The sequence below is a fragment of the Salmo trutta genome, chromosome 33 (assembly GCF_901001165.1).
Source record: "Salmo trutta chromosome 33, fSalTru1.1, whole genome shotgun sequence".
NCBI classification, from domain to species: domain Eukaryota; kingdom Metazoa; phylum Chordata; class Actinopteri; order Salmoniformes; family Salmonidae; genus Salmo; species Salmo trutta.
In genome coordinates this window covers 42006280-42025066 of record NC_042989.1, presented here as the reverse complement: position 1 = coordinate 42025066, position 18787 = coordinate 42006280, and positions in this window count along the sequence as shown.

Here is an 18787-nt window from a genome sequence, read left to right as displayed (position 1 = left end):
TGAAAAGGCCTTTGATAAAGTACGACTAGAATTTAGAAATAAATGCCTGGACTATTTGCATTTTGGAGAATCTCTTAAACAGTGAGTTAGAGTTATGTATAGTAACCCTCGGTATAAAGTAGTAAATAATGGCTAATTCTCAAAGTATTAATGTCGAAGTAAAACGATGTTGTCCACTGTCACAATTCAGCGCATTCGGAAAGTATTGAGACCCCTTGACCTTTTCCACATTTTCTTACATTACAGCCTTTTTCTAAAATTGATTTAAGTCGTTTTTTTCCCCTCAACATATCTACGTACAATACCCCAGAATGGGAAAGCAAAAGCAGGTTTTTATCAATAAAAAAAATAAATGACTATTATTTACATCAGTATTCAGACCCTTTACTCAGTACTTTGTTGAAGCACCTTTGGCAGCGATTACAGCCTCGAGTCTTCTTGGGTATGACGCTATAAGCTTGGCACACCTGTATTTGGGGAATTTCTCCCATTTCTTTACCGATCCTCTTAAGCTCTGTCAGGTTGTATGTGGAGCGTCGCTGCACAGTTATTTTCAGGTCTCTCCAGAAATGTTCGATCGGGTTCAAGTCCGGGTTCTGGCTGGGTCACTCAAGGACATTTAGAGACTTGTCCCGAAGCCACTCCTGCGTTGTCTTGGCTGTGTGCTTAGGGTTGTTGTCCTGTTGGAAGGTGAGCCTTTACCCCAGTCTGAGGTCCTGAGAGCTCTGGAGCAGGTTTTCAATAAGGATCTTTCTGTTTTCATCAAGATTCACTCTGTGCTTTGCTCTGTTCATTTTTCCCTCGATCCTGACGAGTCTACCAGTCTCTGCCGCTGAAAAACATCCTCACAACATGAGGCTGCCACCACCATGCTTCACCATAGCGATGGTGCCAGGTTTCTTCCAAATGTGACGCTTGGCATTCAGGCCAAAGAGTCAAATCTATGTTTCATCTGACCAGAGAATTTTGTTTCTCATGGTTTGAGGTGCCTTTTGGCAAACTCAAAGCAGGCTGTTGTGCTTTTACTGAGGAGGGGCTTCCGTCTGGCCACTCTACCATAAAGGCCTGATTGGTGGAGTGCTGCAGAGATTGTTGTCCTTCTGGAAGGTTCTCTCATCTCCACAGAGGAACTCTGGAGCTCTGTCAGAGTGACCATTGGGTTCTTGGTCACCTCCCTGACCAAGGCCCTTCTCCCCCGATTGCTCAGTTTGGCCGGGCGGCCAGCTCTAGGAAGAGTCTTGGTGGTTCCAAACTTCTTCCATTTAAGAATGATGGAGGCCACTGTGTTCTTGGGGACCTTCAATGCTGCAGAAATGTTTTGGTACCCTTCCCCAGATCTGTGCCTCGACACAATCCTGTCTCGGAGCACTACGGACAATTCCTTCGACCTCATGGCTTGGTTTTTGCTCTGACATGCACTGTCAACTGTGGGACCTTATATAGACAGGTGTGTGCCTTTCCAAATCATGTCCAATCAATTGTATTTACCACAGGTGGACTCCAATCAAGTTGTAGAAACATCTCAAGGATGATCAATGGAAACAGGATGCTCCTGAGCTCAATTTAGAGTCTGATAGCAAAGGGTCTGAATACTTATGTAAATAAGGTATTTCTGTGTTTAGTTTTTTAAACTTGTCTTCAACTTTGTCATTATGGGGTCTTGTATGTAGATTGAGGATTTTTTTTTATGTGGACAAAATGTAGAACAAGTCAAGGGGTCTTAATATTTTACATGTCAGAGAAAAAACCAAACCATTAAGTTGAAGGAATTGTCCTTAGAAACAGGATTGTATCGAGGCACAAATCTGGGGAAAAGGTACCAAAACATTTCTGCAGCATCACGTGCAGTTAACAAACATATATCTGTTCTATCAAATCAAATGTATTTATAAAGCCCTTATTACATCAGCTGATATCTCAAAGTGCTGTACAGAAACCCAGCCTAAAACCCCAAATGTTCATAAATGACCAGCATGGTCAGATAATAATAATCATAGTAGTTCTATCCAAAATTACAACCAACAGATAGTATTACCGCAAACATGGAGGAGGCAAGTGGAAGGGGAGAAGGAAGGAAACTTGTTTGTCCTTTGTTAAAGACAAAAATTGGCAATAATATATATATATCTCCCAGCTTTACTTGAGGACAAATGTTGACAGCGGTGCCATACAGGCTGGAAAGAGATTTTCGATGTACTGATTCCGTCCATGGCACATGGTTTATGAACTGATACGCAAAACAATGCTTGATTCAAAAAACTTTACATGATTATACAAATTTCTGGCAACCAGAAATATATATATATGGGGGTACAACCAACCCAGCTCTGCAGATTTTGCTACAAAGCGACAGAATCATTACATTACTTATTCTAGTATTGCCCCTATGTAGCTTGTTTCTGGTCCCAGATTCAGGGAATGGCTGGAAAAATCACATTTATTTAAAACGAACCCTGCAAATAGCACTTTTGGGAGATTTGGAAAGCCATAGTCCAACAACAATATAATCAAGGGCGTAACTTTCACTAGGGACGACATGCCCCCCCCCCCCCCCTCCACATTCTGAAATTGCATTGTGATACAAAACGAGGAAAATGTGTGCTTTAGGACCATGCAGACTTCTCCGAGCAGTCGGGTAGGCTGTCTGGACTGTTTATCCGACATAGAAAAGTAAAATAAAAAAATATCCCCCCCCACTTCTGAAACCAAAGTTGCGCCACTGAATATAATACTTTTAGTGAAAATATTTATCTTTAACTTACAATCAGTAGATACTATGCGATTGGATGGGTTCAGAATTTGTGAAACATCACAGCACAGTTGAAAATATATGGTACAATGCATGGAAATCCTAAGAGTTTATGGAGATAGGTTGGATAGACAGAGTAGCTAAGGAGAGGGGTTAAGGAGATAGGGGGGATGGACTGAGAGTAGCTGAGGAGGGGTTAAAAGCTCATGTTCTATAATAGTTATGACTGAACACGATGTATAATATATAATGCATCAGTACTATCTATCCAGATGTAAGGTATAAAGAACATGCAACTATTTCAAAGATTTTGCTGAGTTACAGTTCCTATAAGGAAATCAGTCAAGTTAAATAAATTCATTAGGCCCTGATCTATGGATTTCACACCCACTTGGGAGCTAGGCCGAGCCAATCAGAATACATTTTTTTCCCCACAAAAGGGCTTTATTACAGACAGAAATACTCCTCAGCCGAAGTTGGAGGTCCTGGGCTTACGCGGTTACATGTGGTCTGCGGTTGTGAGGCCGGTTGGATGTACTGCCAAATTCTCCAAAACGTCGGAGGCGGCTTATGGTAGAGAAATAAACACTCTGGCAACAGCTCTGGTGGATATTCCTGCCGCCATCATGCCAATTGCACGCTCCCTCAACTTGAGACAACTGCACATTTTAGAGTGGCCTTTTATTGTCCCCAGCACAAGGTGCACCTGTGTAATATCATGCTGTTTAATCAGCTTCTTGATAATCCATCCACCTGACAGGTGTGGCATATCTTGACAAAGGATAAAATGCTCACTAACAGGGATGTAAACAAATGTGTGCATAACATTTGAGAGAAATACGCTATTTTGCATATGGAACATTTCTGGGGTATTTTATTTCAGCTCATGAAAGATGGGACCTGTGCATTTATAATTTAGTTAAGTGTATATCAAATTACTTTTATTGCTAAATTCCAGGCATGTCAAATGTGTGTAGAATGTACGTTACAACAAAAGTAAAAGCTGTAAAACAGCGTTTTTCTTTTTGTCCTCAGATGTGCCAAAAATATATAAATGTATAAATGTTTTAATAAAAAACCTGGAAAATACCAAGTAGGAGTTACCAAAGCGAGGGGGAAAAAATGGGTAGGCTGCACCAACACTATATACTGTATACAAAAGTACATGGACACCCCTTCAAATTAGTGCATTTGGCTATTTCAGTCACACCTGTTGCTGACAGGTGTATAGAATCGAGCACACAGTCATGCAATCTCCATAGACAAACATTGGCAGTAGAATGGCCCTTACTGAAGAGCTCAGTGACTTTCAACGTGGCACCGTCATAGGATGTCACCTTTCCAACAAGTCAGTCTGTCAAATGTATGCTCTGCTAGAGCTCACCAGCCTCCCCTGCTTCACCAGCCTACCCTGCTTCACCAGCCTCACAAGCCTCCCCTGCTTCACCAGCCTCACCAGCCCCCCCTGCTTTACCAGCCACCCCTGCTTTACCAGCCTCACCAGCCCCCCCTGCTTCACCAGCCCCCCTGCTTCACCAGCCTCACCAGTCTTCCCTGCTTCACCAGCCTCACCAGCCTCCCCTGCTTCACCAGTCTCACCAGCCACCCCTGCTTCACCAGCCCCCCCTGCTTCACCAGCCTCACCAGCCTCCCCTGCTTCACCAGTCTCACCAGCCACCCCTGCTTCACCAGCCCCCCCTGCTTCACCAGCCTCACCAGCCTCCCCTGCTTCACCAGCCACCCCTGCTTTACCAGCCTCCCCTGCCTCACCAGCCTCCCCTGCTTCACCAGCCTCACCAGCCACCCCTGCTTCACCAGCCACCCCTGCTTTACCAGCCTCACCAGCCACCCCTGCTTTACCAGCCTCACCAGCCACCCCTGCTTTACCAGCCTCACCAGCCACCCCTGCTTTACCAGCCTCCCCTGCTTTACCAGCCTCCCCAGCCATTCCTGCTTTACCAGCCTCCCCAGCCATTCCTGCTTTACCAGCCTCACCAGCCTCCCCTGCTTTACCAGCCTCACCAGCCACCCCTGCTTTACCAGCCTCCCCTGCTTTACCAGCCTCACCAGCCACCCCTGCTTTACCAGCCTCCCCTGCTTTACCAGCCTCACCAGCCCCCCCTGCTTTACCAGCCTCACCAGCCCCCCCTGCTTTACCAGCCACCCCTGCTTTACCAGCCTCACCAGCCACCCCTGCTTTACCAGCCTCTCCTGCTTTACCAGCCTCACCAGCCACCCCAGCCTCACCAGCCACCCCTGCTTTACCAGCCACCCCTGCTTTACCAGCCTCACCAGCCCCCCCTGCTTTACCAGCCCCCCCTGCTTTACCAGTCTCCCCTGCTTTACCAGCCTCACCAGCCCCCCCTGCTTTACCAGCCACCCCTGCTTTACCAGCCACCCCTGCTTTACCAGCCACCCCTGCTTTACCAGCCCCCCCTGCTTTACCAGCCTCACCAGCCCCCCCTGCTTTACCAGCCCCCCCTGCTTTACCAGCCACCCCTGCTTTACCAGCCTCACCAGCCACCCCTGCTTTACCAGCCACCCCTGCTTTACCAGCCACCCCTGTTTTACCAGCCTCCCCTGCTTTACCAGCCTCCCCTGCTTTACCAGCCTCACCAGCCCCCCCTGCTTTACCAGCCACCCCTGCTTTACCAGCCTCACCAGCCACCCCTGCTTTACCAGCCTCACCAGCCACCCCTGCTTTACCAGCCTCCCCTGCTTTACCAGCCTCACCAGCCTCCCCTGCTTTACCAGCCTCACCAGCCACCCCTGCTTTACCAGCCTCCCCTGTTTCACCAGCCACCCCTGACCCACCAGCCACCCCTGACCCACCAGCCACCCCTGCCTCACCAGCCTCCCCTGTCTCCCCAGCCTCACCAGCCACCCCTGACCCACCAGCCACACACTGAACGGTGGGAACATGGTGGGAATTCCATGGACTATTTGGTACGCTGGCATTCTGTGTGGATCCCCCCCTGGCAATTGGCTGCCAGCCTGACTGGCACCGTGCCTAGAGCTGTGGAGGCCTTAGCTGTAACCATGGGAACGGCTTGGTTTAGCCTATAGTGAGCAAGGACAGGGCAGGACAGTGGCACAGTTCTCCATGCCGTGACAGTTTAGCCAGTGTTTAGCTTCAGACTGTGCTGTAACCAACAGGACCAAGATGATCCCATGACTAACTGGCCTGGGTCTGGGCCTGTGGGTCTGGGCCTGTGGGTCTGGGCCTGTGGATCTGGGCCTGTGAATCTGGGCCTGTGAATCTGGGCCTGTGAATCTGGGCCTGTGGGTCTGGGCCTGTGGATCTGGGCCTGTGGGTCTGGGCCTGTGAATCTGGGCCTGTGGGTCTGGGCCTGTGAATCTGGGCCTGTGGATCTGGGCCTGTGGATCTGGGCCTGTGGGTCTGGTAATGGCCCTGAAACTAATGACACCTCCTAGATTAATTCTACAGATGGCAAAATATGGGGACTCGAAACCTAAATATTTTTCCCGAAAGTGTTTTCTAGTGTAGGTTTTTCTCTGTACTGGATCAAAACGGGACGGTTTCTATAACATTTTGATTTACACTTGGCTGTCATGGATTCATTTTAACTGATGGCCCTCCGCCTCAACCCTTTAGTAAGGGTATGATCTGGCTTAGGAGGACACTACAAGGAGAAGAATCAAGCTGTCGTTCTTTCTCATCCTCAGTAGACGGAAGAGAGGGGAGTGTGATGGGGAGTGTGACACTGTCATCCTCAGTAGACTGAAGAGAGGGGAGTGTGATGGGGAGTGTGACACTGTCATCCTCAGTAGATTGAAGAGAGGGGCGTGTGATGGGGAGTGTGACACTGTCATCCTCAGTAGATTGAAGAGAGGGGCGTGTGATGGGGAGTGTGACACTGTCATCCTCAGTAGACGGAAGAGAGGGGAGTGTGACACTGTCATCCTCAGTAGACTGAAGAGAGGGGCGTGTGATGGGGAGTGTGACACTGTCATCCTCAGTAGACGGAAGAGAGGGGAGTGTGATGGGGAGTGTGACACTGTCATCCTCAGTAGACGGAAGAGAGGGGAGTGTGATGGGGAGTGTGACACTGTCATCCTCAGTAGATTGAAGAGAGGGGCGTGTGATGGGGAGTGTGATGGGGAGTGTGACACTGTCATCCTCAGTAGATTGAAGAGAGGGGCGTGTGATGGGGAGTGTGACACTGTCATCCTCAGTAGATTGAAGAGAGGGGCGTGTGATGGGGAGTGTGATGGGGAGTGTGACACTGTCATCCTCAGTAGATTGAAGAGAGGGGCGTGTGATGGGGAGTGTGACACTGTCATCCTCAGTAGATTGAAGAGAGGGGCGTGTGATGGGGAGTGTGACACTGTCATCCTCAGTAGATTGAAGAGAGGGGCGTGTGATGGGGAGTGTGACACTGTCATCCTCAGTAGATTGAAGAGAGGGGAGTGTGATGGGGAGTGTGACACTGTCATCCTCAGTAGACGGAAAAGAGGGGAGTGTGATGGGGAGTGTGACACTGTCATCCTCAGTAGACGGAAAAGAGGGGAGTGTGATGGGGAGTGTGACACTGTCATCCTCAGTAGACGGAAGAGAGGGGAGTGTGACACTGTCATCCTCAGTAGACGGAAGAGAGGGGAGTGTGACACTGTCATCCTCAGTAGATTGAAAGTGGTCTGCAGGTAAAGGCCGGGTGGCGTGGCTGTCCCTGTGATGTCCGTCTACGTGTATCCCTACGCGGCCCGTGGCCCAGGATAGCTCTCCACTAACGGGATTAAAAGACGGAGGGATGAAGAGGGAGCGGCCCATGTGATACATGCAGCGACTAGGGTATTAGGTTTTAAATAGTCACATGGAACAGGACAACTAACAGGTAACTAAGCAACGCAGACGTTCCGCTGACCAGAAAAGGGGAAACGAGACGAGTGACATAACACACCATCTTATCCGTCAGACAATCCAAACCACTTGTACTAGATCTCAATCTACACACTTGAGTACAAGAAGCTCAAGTCGACCTTAGCTAAAGACGAGTGTAGTCGACGAGTAAAGCTCGACCATAAAAAAACTAAAGAACAAGATGTCGTCGAAGGACAAGCTGGAGGGTCTGGTGAATCGTATGGAGTTCACCCTGACGGAGATGGAGGCTCTGAAGCTCCACTGTGGGAAGCAGAGTGAGGAGCTTAGCCAGCTGGTGGTGGACCTGCACAAAGAGAACCAGGAGCTTCTGGAGAAATACAACCAGCTGGGTGCGGATATGAAGGCAGCCAAGGAAATCATAGAACAACTACAGGACACCAAGTACGCCTTCGACGCTAAGGAGAGACAGGCACGCAAACTCAGCAAGCAGCTGTGAGAGGGAATCCAGTGAGAGTCGGTAACATGGGCTCTGAAGATCTGGGAGAGGAAGAACCCACAGGACACAAACTGGTTGAATCAAAGTTTCCAATGTCATTTCAACAAAAATATTGGATTGGATTTGATTTGCAAAATGTAATCCATCATAAAGGAAATTCAGGGATTTTGGCCTTTTTTTCATTTTTTTTTTCAGCCAACTTTGTTACTTGTAACATTTTTGTTTATTTCACTTTGAATTCATGTTACTTGACAACTCAATCAAATAGAAACCAAAACTAGATGTTTTACTGACATCTGTGCACAGTGGAATGGGCTCTGAGGGTCTGGGGAGGAGGAGGAGGAGGAGGAGGAGGAGGAGGAGGAGGAGGAGGAGGAGGAGGAGGAGGAGGAAGAAAAGGGACTGGGTGGAAGGGGACGTGGAAGAGTGGTTGGTGGTTAGGGTGGATTATTAAATGTTTTGGTGAATGTGGGTAATGGATTGGATGTACATTATGTAGGGTTAGTATTTTTATTTGTTTTTTTTAACCTTTTTAACTAGGCAAGTCAGTTAAGAACAAATTCTTATTTACATTGACGGCCTACTAGGGAACAGGGGGTTAACTGCCTGGGGCAGAACGACAGCTATACACGACCGGCCCCCGCGACGAGTATGTAGGGTTAGGGTTAGTATGTAGGGTTAGTATGTAGGGTTAGTATGTAGGGTTAGTATGTAGGGTTAGTGTTAGTATGTAGGGTTAGTATGTAGGGTTAGTATGTAGGGTTAGTATGTAGGGTTAGTATGTAGGGTTAGTATGTAGGGTTAGTATGTAGGGTTAGTGTTAGTATGTAGGGTTAGTATGTAGGGTTAGTATGTAGGGTTAGGGTTAGTATGTAGGGTTAGTATGTAGGGTTAGGGTTAGTATGTAGGGTTAGTATGTAGGGTTAGGGTTAGTATGTAGGGTTAGTATGTAGGGTTAGTATGTAGGGTTAGGGTTAGTATGTAGGGTTAGTATGTAGGGTTAGTATGTAGGGTTAGTATGTAGGGTTAGTGTTAGTATGTAGGGTTAGGGTTAGTATGTAGGGTTAGTATGTAGGGTTTAGGGTTTAGTATGTAGGGTTAGTATGTAGGGTTAGGGTTAGTATGTAGGGTTAGTATGTAGGGTTAGGGTTAGTATGTAGGGTTAGTATGTAGGGTTAGTATGTAGGGTTAGGGTTAGTATGTAGGGTTAGGGTTAGTATGTAGGGTTAGTATGTAGGGTTAGTATGTAGGTTAGTATGTAGGTTAGGGTTAGTATGTAGGGTTAGTATGTAGGGTTAGTATGTAGGGTTAGGGTTAGTATGTAGGGTTAGTATGTAGGGTTAAGGTTAGTATGTAGGGTTAAGGTTAGTATGTAGGGTTAGTATGTAGGGTTAGGGTTAGTATGTAGGGTTAGGGTTAGTATGTAGGGTTAGGGTTAGTATGTAGGGTTAGGGTTAGTATGTAGGGTTAGGGTTAGTATGTAGAGTAAGTATGTAGGGTTAGGGTTAGTATGTAGGGTTAGTATGTAGGGTTAGTATGTAGGGTTAGGGTTAGTATGTAGGGTTAGTATGTAGGGTTAGGGTTAGTATGTAGGGTTGAAAGGGAACAGGGCAGGGTTTGAGGTGTAGAAAGGGAACAGGGCAGGGTTTGAGGTGGTGGTGTTTGTTTTTCTAAATGTCTAGTTTGTGTGTGTGCGTGCGTGCGTGCATTTTAACCAGCAACGAGGAGGGGATGAATGTAAAGTGAAGTAATTCCAATGTGTACTTAAATGCTGTGGCTTAGTGTGTACTATAAAGCTCTATTTAGATGTAATGAGCAAGACAGCAGATTGGGGATTTCTGTGAGGGGAGGATGTCAGGACTGTGGATTCCAACAAGTAGCAAATTAGTGCACATCATCGTGGCTGGTATGGGTTATATGGTAGTATAGTTATATGTAGTATGGGTTATATGGTAGTAGAGTTATATGAAGTATGGGTTATATGGGATGGACTGTAATGGAGACTTTTAAAAGGGAATTGTTTACATCCCAAATGGCACCCTATTCCTTATTTAGTTTACTACTTTTGACCAGAGCCCTATTACCTATATAGTGCACTACTTTAGACCAGAGCCCTATGACACCCTATTCCGTATGTAGTGCACTACTTTTGACCAGAGCCCTATGACACCCTATTCCCTATATAGTGCACTACTTTAGACCAGGGCCGTAGGAATAGGGTGCCATTTGGGACGTAGTCATTGTGTTCACATGGTGTTCTACAGAAAAGTTGCCAGGTTGGAAAATCTTGAAATGTAGCTTGAACATCTATCCAATGACTTTATTACGTTGGTTGGGCTGTGTCATGACTGTCCTGTGAGGATCCAAATAGGTCAGATCAGCCTGGCAATGGATGATTTCAACCAGACCCTCTCTCACCCGCAGAGGGGCAGGGAGGAGAGAATTGGTGTGGTGGGTTGACACCTGTTGTTAATTAAAGGAGAGGAGATCCAGGGTCTCTCTCTCCAAATTCACAAAGGAATGTGCTTTGTCTCCAGAGAGTTTTCCCGCCAAAACTCTAACACGTTCTAAAGCGAATACTGGAACAATATTTCTAACATAGAGCGTGGGGAATGGTCAGAGGCGAGCTATAGAAAACTAATGTCATATTGTTTGTTATTTTGTGATGCCATTAAAAATGTTATAGAGGAAAAACTGTAACTTGAAGCATGTACACTACATGTATGAATTCTCCATCCTTTACGCTGTGTATGAAATATGAACAATTATGAAAGTAATTTTGTTAAGATAGGGATGTGATTTTAGGAGCCATAAGTGATAATTTGTCTCCTATAAAACTTTGCACAGTAAGTAGCCATGCCCCAGAGTGAGGTCAGAGAGCATGTCAACCTGACGGAACCACCCCTTTGGACCAGAGTGAGGTCAGAGAGCGTGTCAACCTGACGGAACCACCCCTTTGGACCAGAGTGAGGTCAGAGAGCATGTCAACCTGACGGAACCACCCCTTTGGACCAGAGTGAGGTCAGAGAGCATGTCAACCTGATGGAACCGTCCCTTTGGACCAGAGTAAGGTCAGAGTGTGTCAACCTGACGGAACCGCCCCTTTTCGACCAGCATGTATAAAAGGATTGGTAAAGAAATCAACATTTAGACCAGAGGGGAGTGTAGCTGCAGCTCACGTCCAAAGTGGTTTGAACTCTGAAATCTCAACACGAGGTAGAGATGATGAAGTCACCTCCCAGACAATCACTGGGACGGCTGATTAGCTGTCCTAAGTAAAGTATCTAGAAAGTTGAACTTAAGTGGGATCATTCTACTACTCTTCGCAAATCAATGTAGTACGCTACTCTCATCACCCAATGAAAACCATTGACACGGCTGGCTAGCATGTCTTCAAAGAGGCATCTTCAGGAGCGAATGGAAGGGAAATCAACTCTGTAGTTCTGTTCAGGACTACAAGATGAATCAAGACATTTACACGTAAATACATAAATTATTTCTTACTCCAAACGGGCGGTGGTTCATGTGCAAAGTATCTGATTACTGTGACATTAGTTTCTAAATGTACCCAAGTCTTATGTCTCTGTACCTTTCTCTATTTCACCCCCCACCATCTGTTTCTAATGTGTCTATGTTTATCCTGTGTTACCATTTAGTTAGCTAGTAAATAAATAATTAAACCAATTTGTGCAGTACTGAATCATAAGTAAGGCTGGGGTTTTTGCAGATCCAAGGAGGTTACGACTGTTCAGAATGATATGATACGAGGTTATGATTAATACGTTGACAGTTAATAGATGTGATAGGTTAAGACCTTTAGAGTTTAATTCAGGAGATGGTCACTCTTTAAAGAACCGCTCTCGTGGTGCCCCAAATCCTAGTGAGTTAATTGTAACATGATGAATTTAATCGGGTAACGATTAAACATAGTTGGATTAGATAATTAACAGTCATCAGATTAATGAAAGTAAAGTCACGACAGCTGGTTGGTCAGCATCATAGTGTTGATTGAATAAAAACAGCATCTGATACCGGATTGGATGATCATATGTTTGTTGCCTGACTTTGGCCAAACCCTAAAGAGTGGACACGTGAAGACCTGTAGCATAGAGATGACTAGAGGGAGTGAGGACCTGTAGCATAGAGATGACTAGAGGGAGTGAGGACCTCTACCATAGAGATGACTAGAGGGAGTGAGGACCTGTAGCATAGAGATGGACTAGAGGGGGTGAGGACCATAGAGATGGACTAGAGGGAGTGAGGACCTGTAGCATAGAGATGGACTAGAGGGAGTGAGGACCTGTAGCATAGAGATGGACTAGAGGGAGTGAGGACCTGTAGCATAGAGATGGACTAGAGGGAGTGAGGACCATAGAGATGGACTAGAGGGAGTGAGGACCTCTACCATAGAGATGGACTAGAGGGAGTGAGGACCATAGAGATGACTAGAGGGAGTGAGGACCATAGAGATGACTAGAGGGAGTGAGGACCATAGAGATGGACTAGAGGGAGTGAGGACCATAGAGATGGACTAGAGGGAGTGAGGACCATAGAGATGGACTAGAGGGAGTGAGGACCATAGAGATGGACTAGAGGGAGTGAGGGCCATAGAGATGGACTAGAGGGAGTGAGGACCATAGAGATGGACTAGAGGGGGTGAGGACCATAGAGATGGACTAGAGGGAGTGAGGACCATAGAGATGGACTAGAGGGGGTGAGGACCATAGAGATGGACTAGAGGGGTGAGGACCATAGAGATGGACCAGAGGGAGTGAGGACCATAGAGATGGACTAGAGGGAGTGAGGACCTCTACCATAGAGATGGACTAGAGGGAGTGAGGACCTCTACCATAGAGATGGACTAGAGGGAGTGAGGACCATAGAGATGGACTAGAGGGAGTGAGGACCATAGAGATGGACTAGAGAGAGTGAGGACCTCTACCATAGAGATGGACTAGAGGGAGTGAGGACCATAGAGATGGACTAGAGGGAGTGAGGACCATAGAGATGGACTAGAGGGAGTGGAGGACCATAGAGATGGACTAGAGGGAGTGAGGACCTCTACCATAGAGATGGACTAGAGGGAGTGAGGACCATAGAGATGGACTAGAGGGAGTGGAGGACCATAGAGATGGACTAGAGGGAGTGAGGACCTCTACCATAGAGATGGACTAGAGGGGGTGAGGACCATAGAGATGGACTAGAGGGAGTGAGGACCTCTACCATAGAGATGGACTAGAGGGAGTGAGGACCTCTACCATAGAGATGGTCTAGAGGGAGTGAGGACCTCTACCATAGAGATGGACTAGAGGGAGTGAGGACCTCTACCATAGAGATGGACTAGAGGGAGTGAGGACCTCTACCATAGAGATGGTCTAGAGGGAGTGAGGACCTCTACCATAGAGATGGACTAGAGGGAGTGAGGACCTCTACCATAGAGATGGACTAGAGGGAGTGAGGACCTCTACCATAGAGATGGTCTAGAGGGAGTGAGGACCTCTACCATAGAGATGGACTAGAGGGAGTGAGGACCTCTACCATAGAGATGGACTAGAGGGAGTGAGGACCTCTACCATAGAGATGGATTAGAGGGAGTGAGGACCTCTACCATAGAGATGGACTAGAGGGAGTGAGGACCATAGAGATGGACTAGAGGGAGTGAGGACCATAGAGATGGACTAGAGGGAGTGAGGACCTCTACCATAGAGATGGACTAGAGGGGGTGAGGACCATAGAGATGGACTAGAGGGAGTGAGGACCATAGAGATGGACTAGAGGGAGTGAGGACCTCTACCATAGAGATGGACTAGAGGGGGTGAGGACCATAGAGATGGACTAGAGGGAGTGAGGACCTCTACCATAGAGATGGACTAGAGGGGGTGAGGACCATAGAGATGGACTAGAGGGAGTGAGGACCTCTACCATAGAGATGGACTAGAGGGGGTGAGGACCTCTACCATAGAGATGGACTAGAGGGAGTGAGGACCTCTACCATAGAGATGGACTAGAGGGGGTGAGGACCATAGAGATGGACTAGAGGGAGTGAGGACCTCTACCATAGAGATGGACTAGAGGGAGTGAGGACCTCTACCATAGAGATGGACTAGAGGGGGTGAGGACCATAGAGATGGACTAGAGGGAGTGAGGACCTCTACCATAGAGATGGACTAGAGGGAGTGAGGACCTCTACCATAGAGATGGACTAGAGGGAGTGAGGACCTCTACCATAGAGATGGACTAGAGGGAGTGAGGACCATAGAGATGGACTAGAGGGAGTGAGGACCATAGAGATGGACTAGAGGGAGTGAGGACCTCTACCATAGAGATGGACTAGAGGGGGTGAGGACCATAGAGATGGACTAGAGGGGGTGAGGACCATAGAGATGGACTAGAGGGAGTGAGGACCTCTACCATAGAGATGGACTAGAGGGGGTGAGGACCATAGAGATGGACTAGAGGGAGTGAGGACCATAGAGATGGACTAGAGGGAGTGAGGACCTCTACCATAGAGATGGACTAGAGGGGGTGAGGACCATAGAGATGGACTAGAGGGGGTGAGGACCATAGAGATGGACTAGAGGGAGTGAGGACCTCTACCATAGAGATGGACTAGAGGGGGTGAGGACCATAGAGATGGACTAGAGGGAGTGAGGACCATAGAGATGGACTAGAGGGAGTGAGGACCTCTACCATAGAGATGGACTAGAGGGGGTGAGGACCTCTACCATAGAGATGGACTAGAGGGAGTGAGGACCTCTACCATAGAGATGGACTAGAGGGGGTGAGGACCATAGAGATGGACTAGAGGGAGTGAGGACCTCTACCATAGAGATGGACTAGAGGGAGTGAGGACCTCTACCATAGAGATGGACTAGAGGGAGTGAGGACCTCTACCATAGAGATGGACTAGAGGGGGTGAGGACCATAGAGATGGACTAGAGGGAGTGAGGACCTCTACCATAGAGATGGACTAGAGGGAGTGAGGACCTCTACCATAGAGATGGACTAGAGGGAGTGAGGACCATAGAGATGGACTAGAGGGAGTGAGGACCATAGAGATGGACTAGAGGGAGTGAGGACCATAGAGATGGACTAGAGGGAGTGGAGGACCATAGAGATGGACTAGAGGGAGTGAGGACCATAGAGATGGACTAGAGGGAGTGAGGACCATAGAGATGGACTAGAGGGAGTGAGGACCATAGAGATGGACTAGAGGGAGTGGAGGACCATAGAGATGGACTAGAGGGAGTGAGGACCATAGAGATGGACTAGAGGGAGTGAGGACCATAGAGATGGACTAGAGGGAGTGAAGACCATAGAGATGGACTAGAGGGAGTGGAGGACCATAGAGATGACTAGAGGGAGTGAGTAGCGACACCTGGAAGGGGTGGACCACATCATCGTCCAACTGTATACCCTGTAAACACAGCCTGCACTGTGAGGAGATCAGGAAACGCCCCGACACACAGAAAATCACATCACTGATGGGCATTGGGCCAGGCCCGGCCGTGGAGCTGCCTGTGGTAGACATCAGATGGGAGGCACCATTCCAATTCTGGAGTGTTTGATGCATTCTGGGAAATGTATTTTTTTTTAGGATTATGAATTATTATAGACAACCCACACAAAGATCTTAGAATATTTTCAGACTACTGTAATTATGTAAAATTTGTTTAAAGTGAATAAGTATTTTGAGAAAATATACCTCCCCATCATCTGGGAGGCCCCTCCAACCCCCACCCTCTGTCCTGATGGGTTCTGGGAGGCCCCTCCAACCCCCACCCTCTGTCATGATGGGTTCTGGGAGGCCCCTCCAACCCCCACCCTCTGTCCTGATGGGTTCTGGGAGGCCCCTCCAACCCCCACCCTCTGTCATGATGGGTTCTGGGAGGCCCCTCCAACCCCCACCCTCTGTCCTGATGGGTTCTGGGAGGCCCCTCCAACCCCTCTGTCCTGATGGGTTCTGGGAGGCCCCTCCAACCCCCACCCTCTGTCATGATGGGTTCTGGGAGGCCCCTCCAACCCCTCTGTCCTGATGGGTTCTGGGAGGCCCCTCCAACCCCCACCCTCTGTCCTGATGGGTTCTGGGAGGCCCCTCCAACCCCCACCCTCTGTCCTGATGGGTTCTGGGAGGCCCATCCAACCTCTCTGTCTGTCATGTAATCAGACAGAATAACGGCTCATACAAAGTAAACAGAAGATGAGGGTTGTATCCTAAATGGTACCCTGTTCCCACTATGGGTCTGGTCTAAAGTACTGCACTATATAGGGAATAGGGCTCTGGTCTAAAGTAGTGCACTATATAGGGAATAGGGCTCTGGTCTATAGTAGTGCACTATATAGGGAATAGGGCTCTGGTCTAAAGTAGTGTACTATATAGGGAATAGGGCTCTGGTCTAAAGTAGTGCACTATATAGGGAATAGGGCTCTGGTCTAAAGTAGTGCACTATATAGGGAATAGGGCTCTGGTCTAAAGTAGTGCACTATATAGGGAATATGGCTCTGGTCTAAAGTAGTGCACTATATAGGGAATAGGGCTCTGGTCTATAGTAGTGCACTATATAGGGAATAGGACTCTGGTCTAAAGTAGTGCACTATATAGGGAATAGGGAGCCATTTGGGATGTAAACAATGTTGATGGAAGTGGATGATTACATGATTCCAGCCAGATCCATATATCCACAGACCAGATAAACCACTAGGATGTCCATAATAACTGGCTGTTTGGGTGTTTCTGCCTAAAAGGAGATAAAGCTACAATCACTGTGTTTCCTCCTCCCCCCCCCCCCCCCCCCCCCCCCCCCCATAGACAGAAGTGGAGCCTCACCCCACTAAAGACGAGGGGGAGGAGAGGTGGAGGGGATGTTCAGAAAACACATGGTGGTAGTTTCGTAAACATAGTGCTCGTAGCAGCTGTGTGGCAGTTTCACCCAAAATAACCACTCTGTTTACTAACTGATCATCTCTGTAGTTCTCATGTGAAAGTTTAGCAACATTTATATTGGTAGAGATCAACTGCCATGGGGGGGGGACAATAATAAAATGCCACATCTCTAAAATTCTCATTGATAAGGTTTTTATTTGATTTATATTTCGTTCCTTTTCTGTTTAAAAATAAATAAATAAATGTATTTATATCATTAATTTCCTTCAATTAAATTCTCTAAAATGTAGAAAACACAACCAAGTGTTTCTGATTACGACTTCTGTCTTGAAGCCATTTGTGATTTAGGCTGATGACACCCCATACGGCAGGGTTGGGGTCTATTTGGAATTTCTGAATTTAATTCAAATTAAGCCATGAATTGAAATCTGAATTTGAATTAGACACACCCCCACAGGAACAGAATTGGAATTTTGAATTGGAATGAAAATTTTAATTCAAAACAATTCCAAATAAATTCAACTGAGACATGAAGCATGAAAGTCTCATTCATTTAAAAACCTTTTTACGAAAATCATCAGTCACTCGTTACCTGCAAAGAATACAGATACCGTTTCAAATATTAGCTTGATTACAAGTTAAAGATGTCATATAGTATTTTTGAATAAAAATTGTCAAAGACTCTAGTCATAGACCGTTCTCTCTGCTACCGCACGGAAAGCGGTACCGGAGCGCCAAGTCTAGGTCCAAGAGGCTTCTAAACAGCTTCTACCCCCAAGCCATAAGACTCCTGAACATCTAGTCAAATGGCTACCCAGACTATTCACATTGCCCCCCTCCCCTCACCACACCACTGCTCTCTGTTGTCATCTATGCATAGTCACTTTAACTAACTCTACCTACATGTACATACTACCTCAACTAACCAGTGCCCCCACACATTGACTCTGTAACAGTACCCCCCCTGTATATTATTATACTTTTTTTTTACATTTTAGTCATTTAGCAGACACTTATCCAGAGCGACTTACAGTAGTGATTGCATACATTTCATGTCACACATTTTTTTTCTGTGCTGGCCCCCCGTGGGAATCAAACCCACAACCCTGGCGTTGCAAACACCATGCTCTACCAACTGAGCCACAGGGAAGTTATCTTTTACTGCTGCTTTTTAATTGCTTGTTACTTTAATCTCTTATTCTTATATATAGTTTTTTGAAACTGCACTGTTGGTTAGGGGCTCGTAAGTAAGCATTTCACTGTTGTATTCAGGCGCATGTGACTAATAAAATACAAATTTTGATTTGATTTGAAAATGTGATTTGTCGTCTTTAAGACGACTCCCATTGTTAGGGCGGAGACATGTGAGCATCTCATCATTATATAGAGATCTCTGGTTTCAACCTCTTTGCGAATTGTAAAGGACAGTTGGCGATTGACTGTACAGATGCTGGCTTCCCCTAAAGTAAATGTATGTTTTTGCCAAAATTACATAATTACTCCTGACAAAATACTTCACCAGAGAACATGACTTAGACACAGAGTATCATTAGCTTCATTATAACATATTTGTCGTTGTTGTTGTTGCTGTGGATTGTTTCAAATCACATTGTGAGTAGGGCCTATGGCTGTTGGTGAAGCATGTGGCAACAGGCTGATTACTGAGTTGGACTGTCAGCGATAAGCATCTAAGATACAGTGAGCACCATAATTCATTGGACAGTGACCATGTTTTTGTTGTTATTTTGGTTCTGTACTCTAGCACTTTGAGTTTGAAAGGATACAATGACAATGAGGGGTGAAGTGCAGACTGTC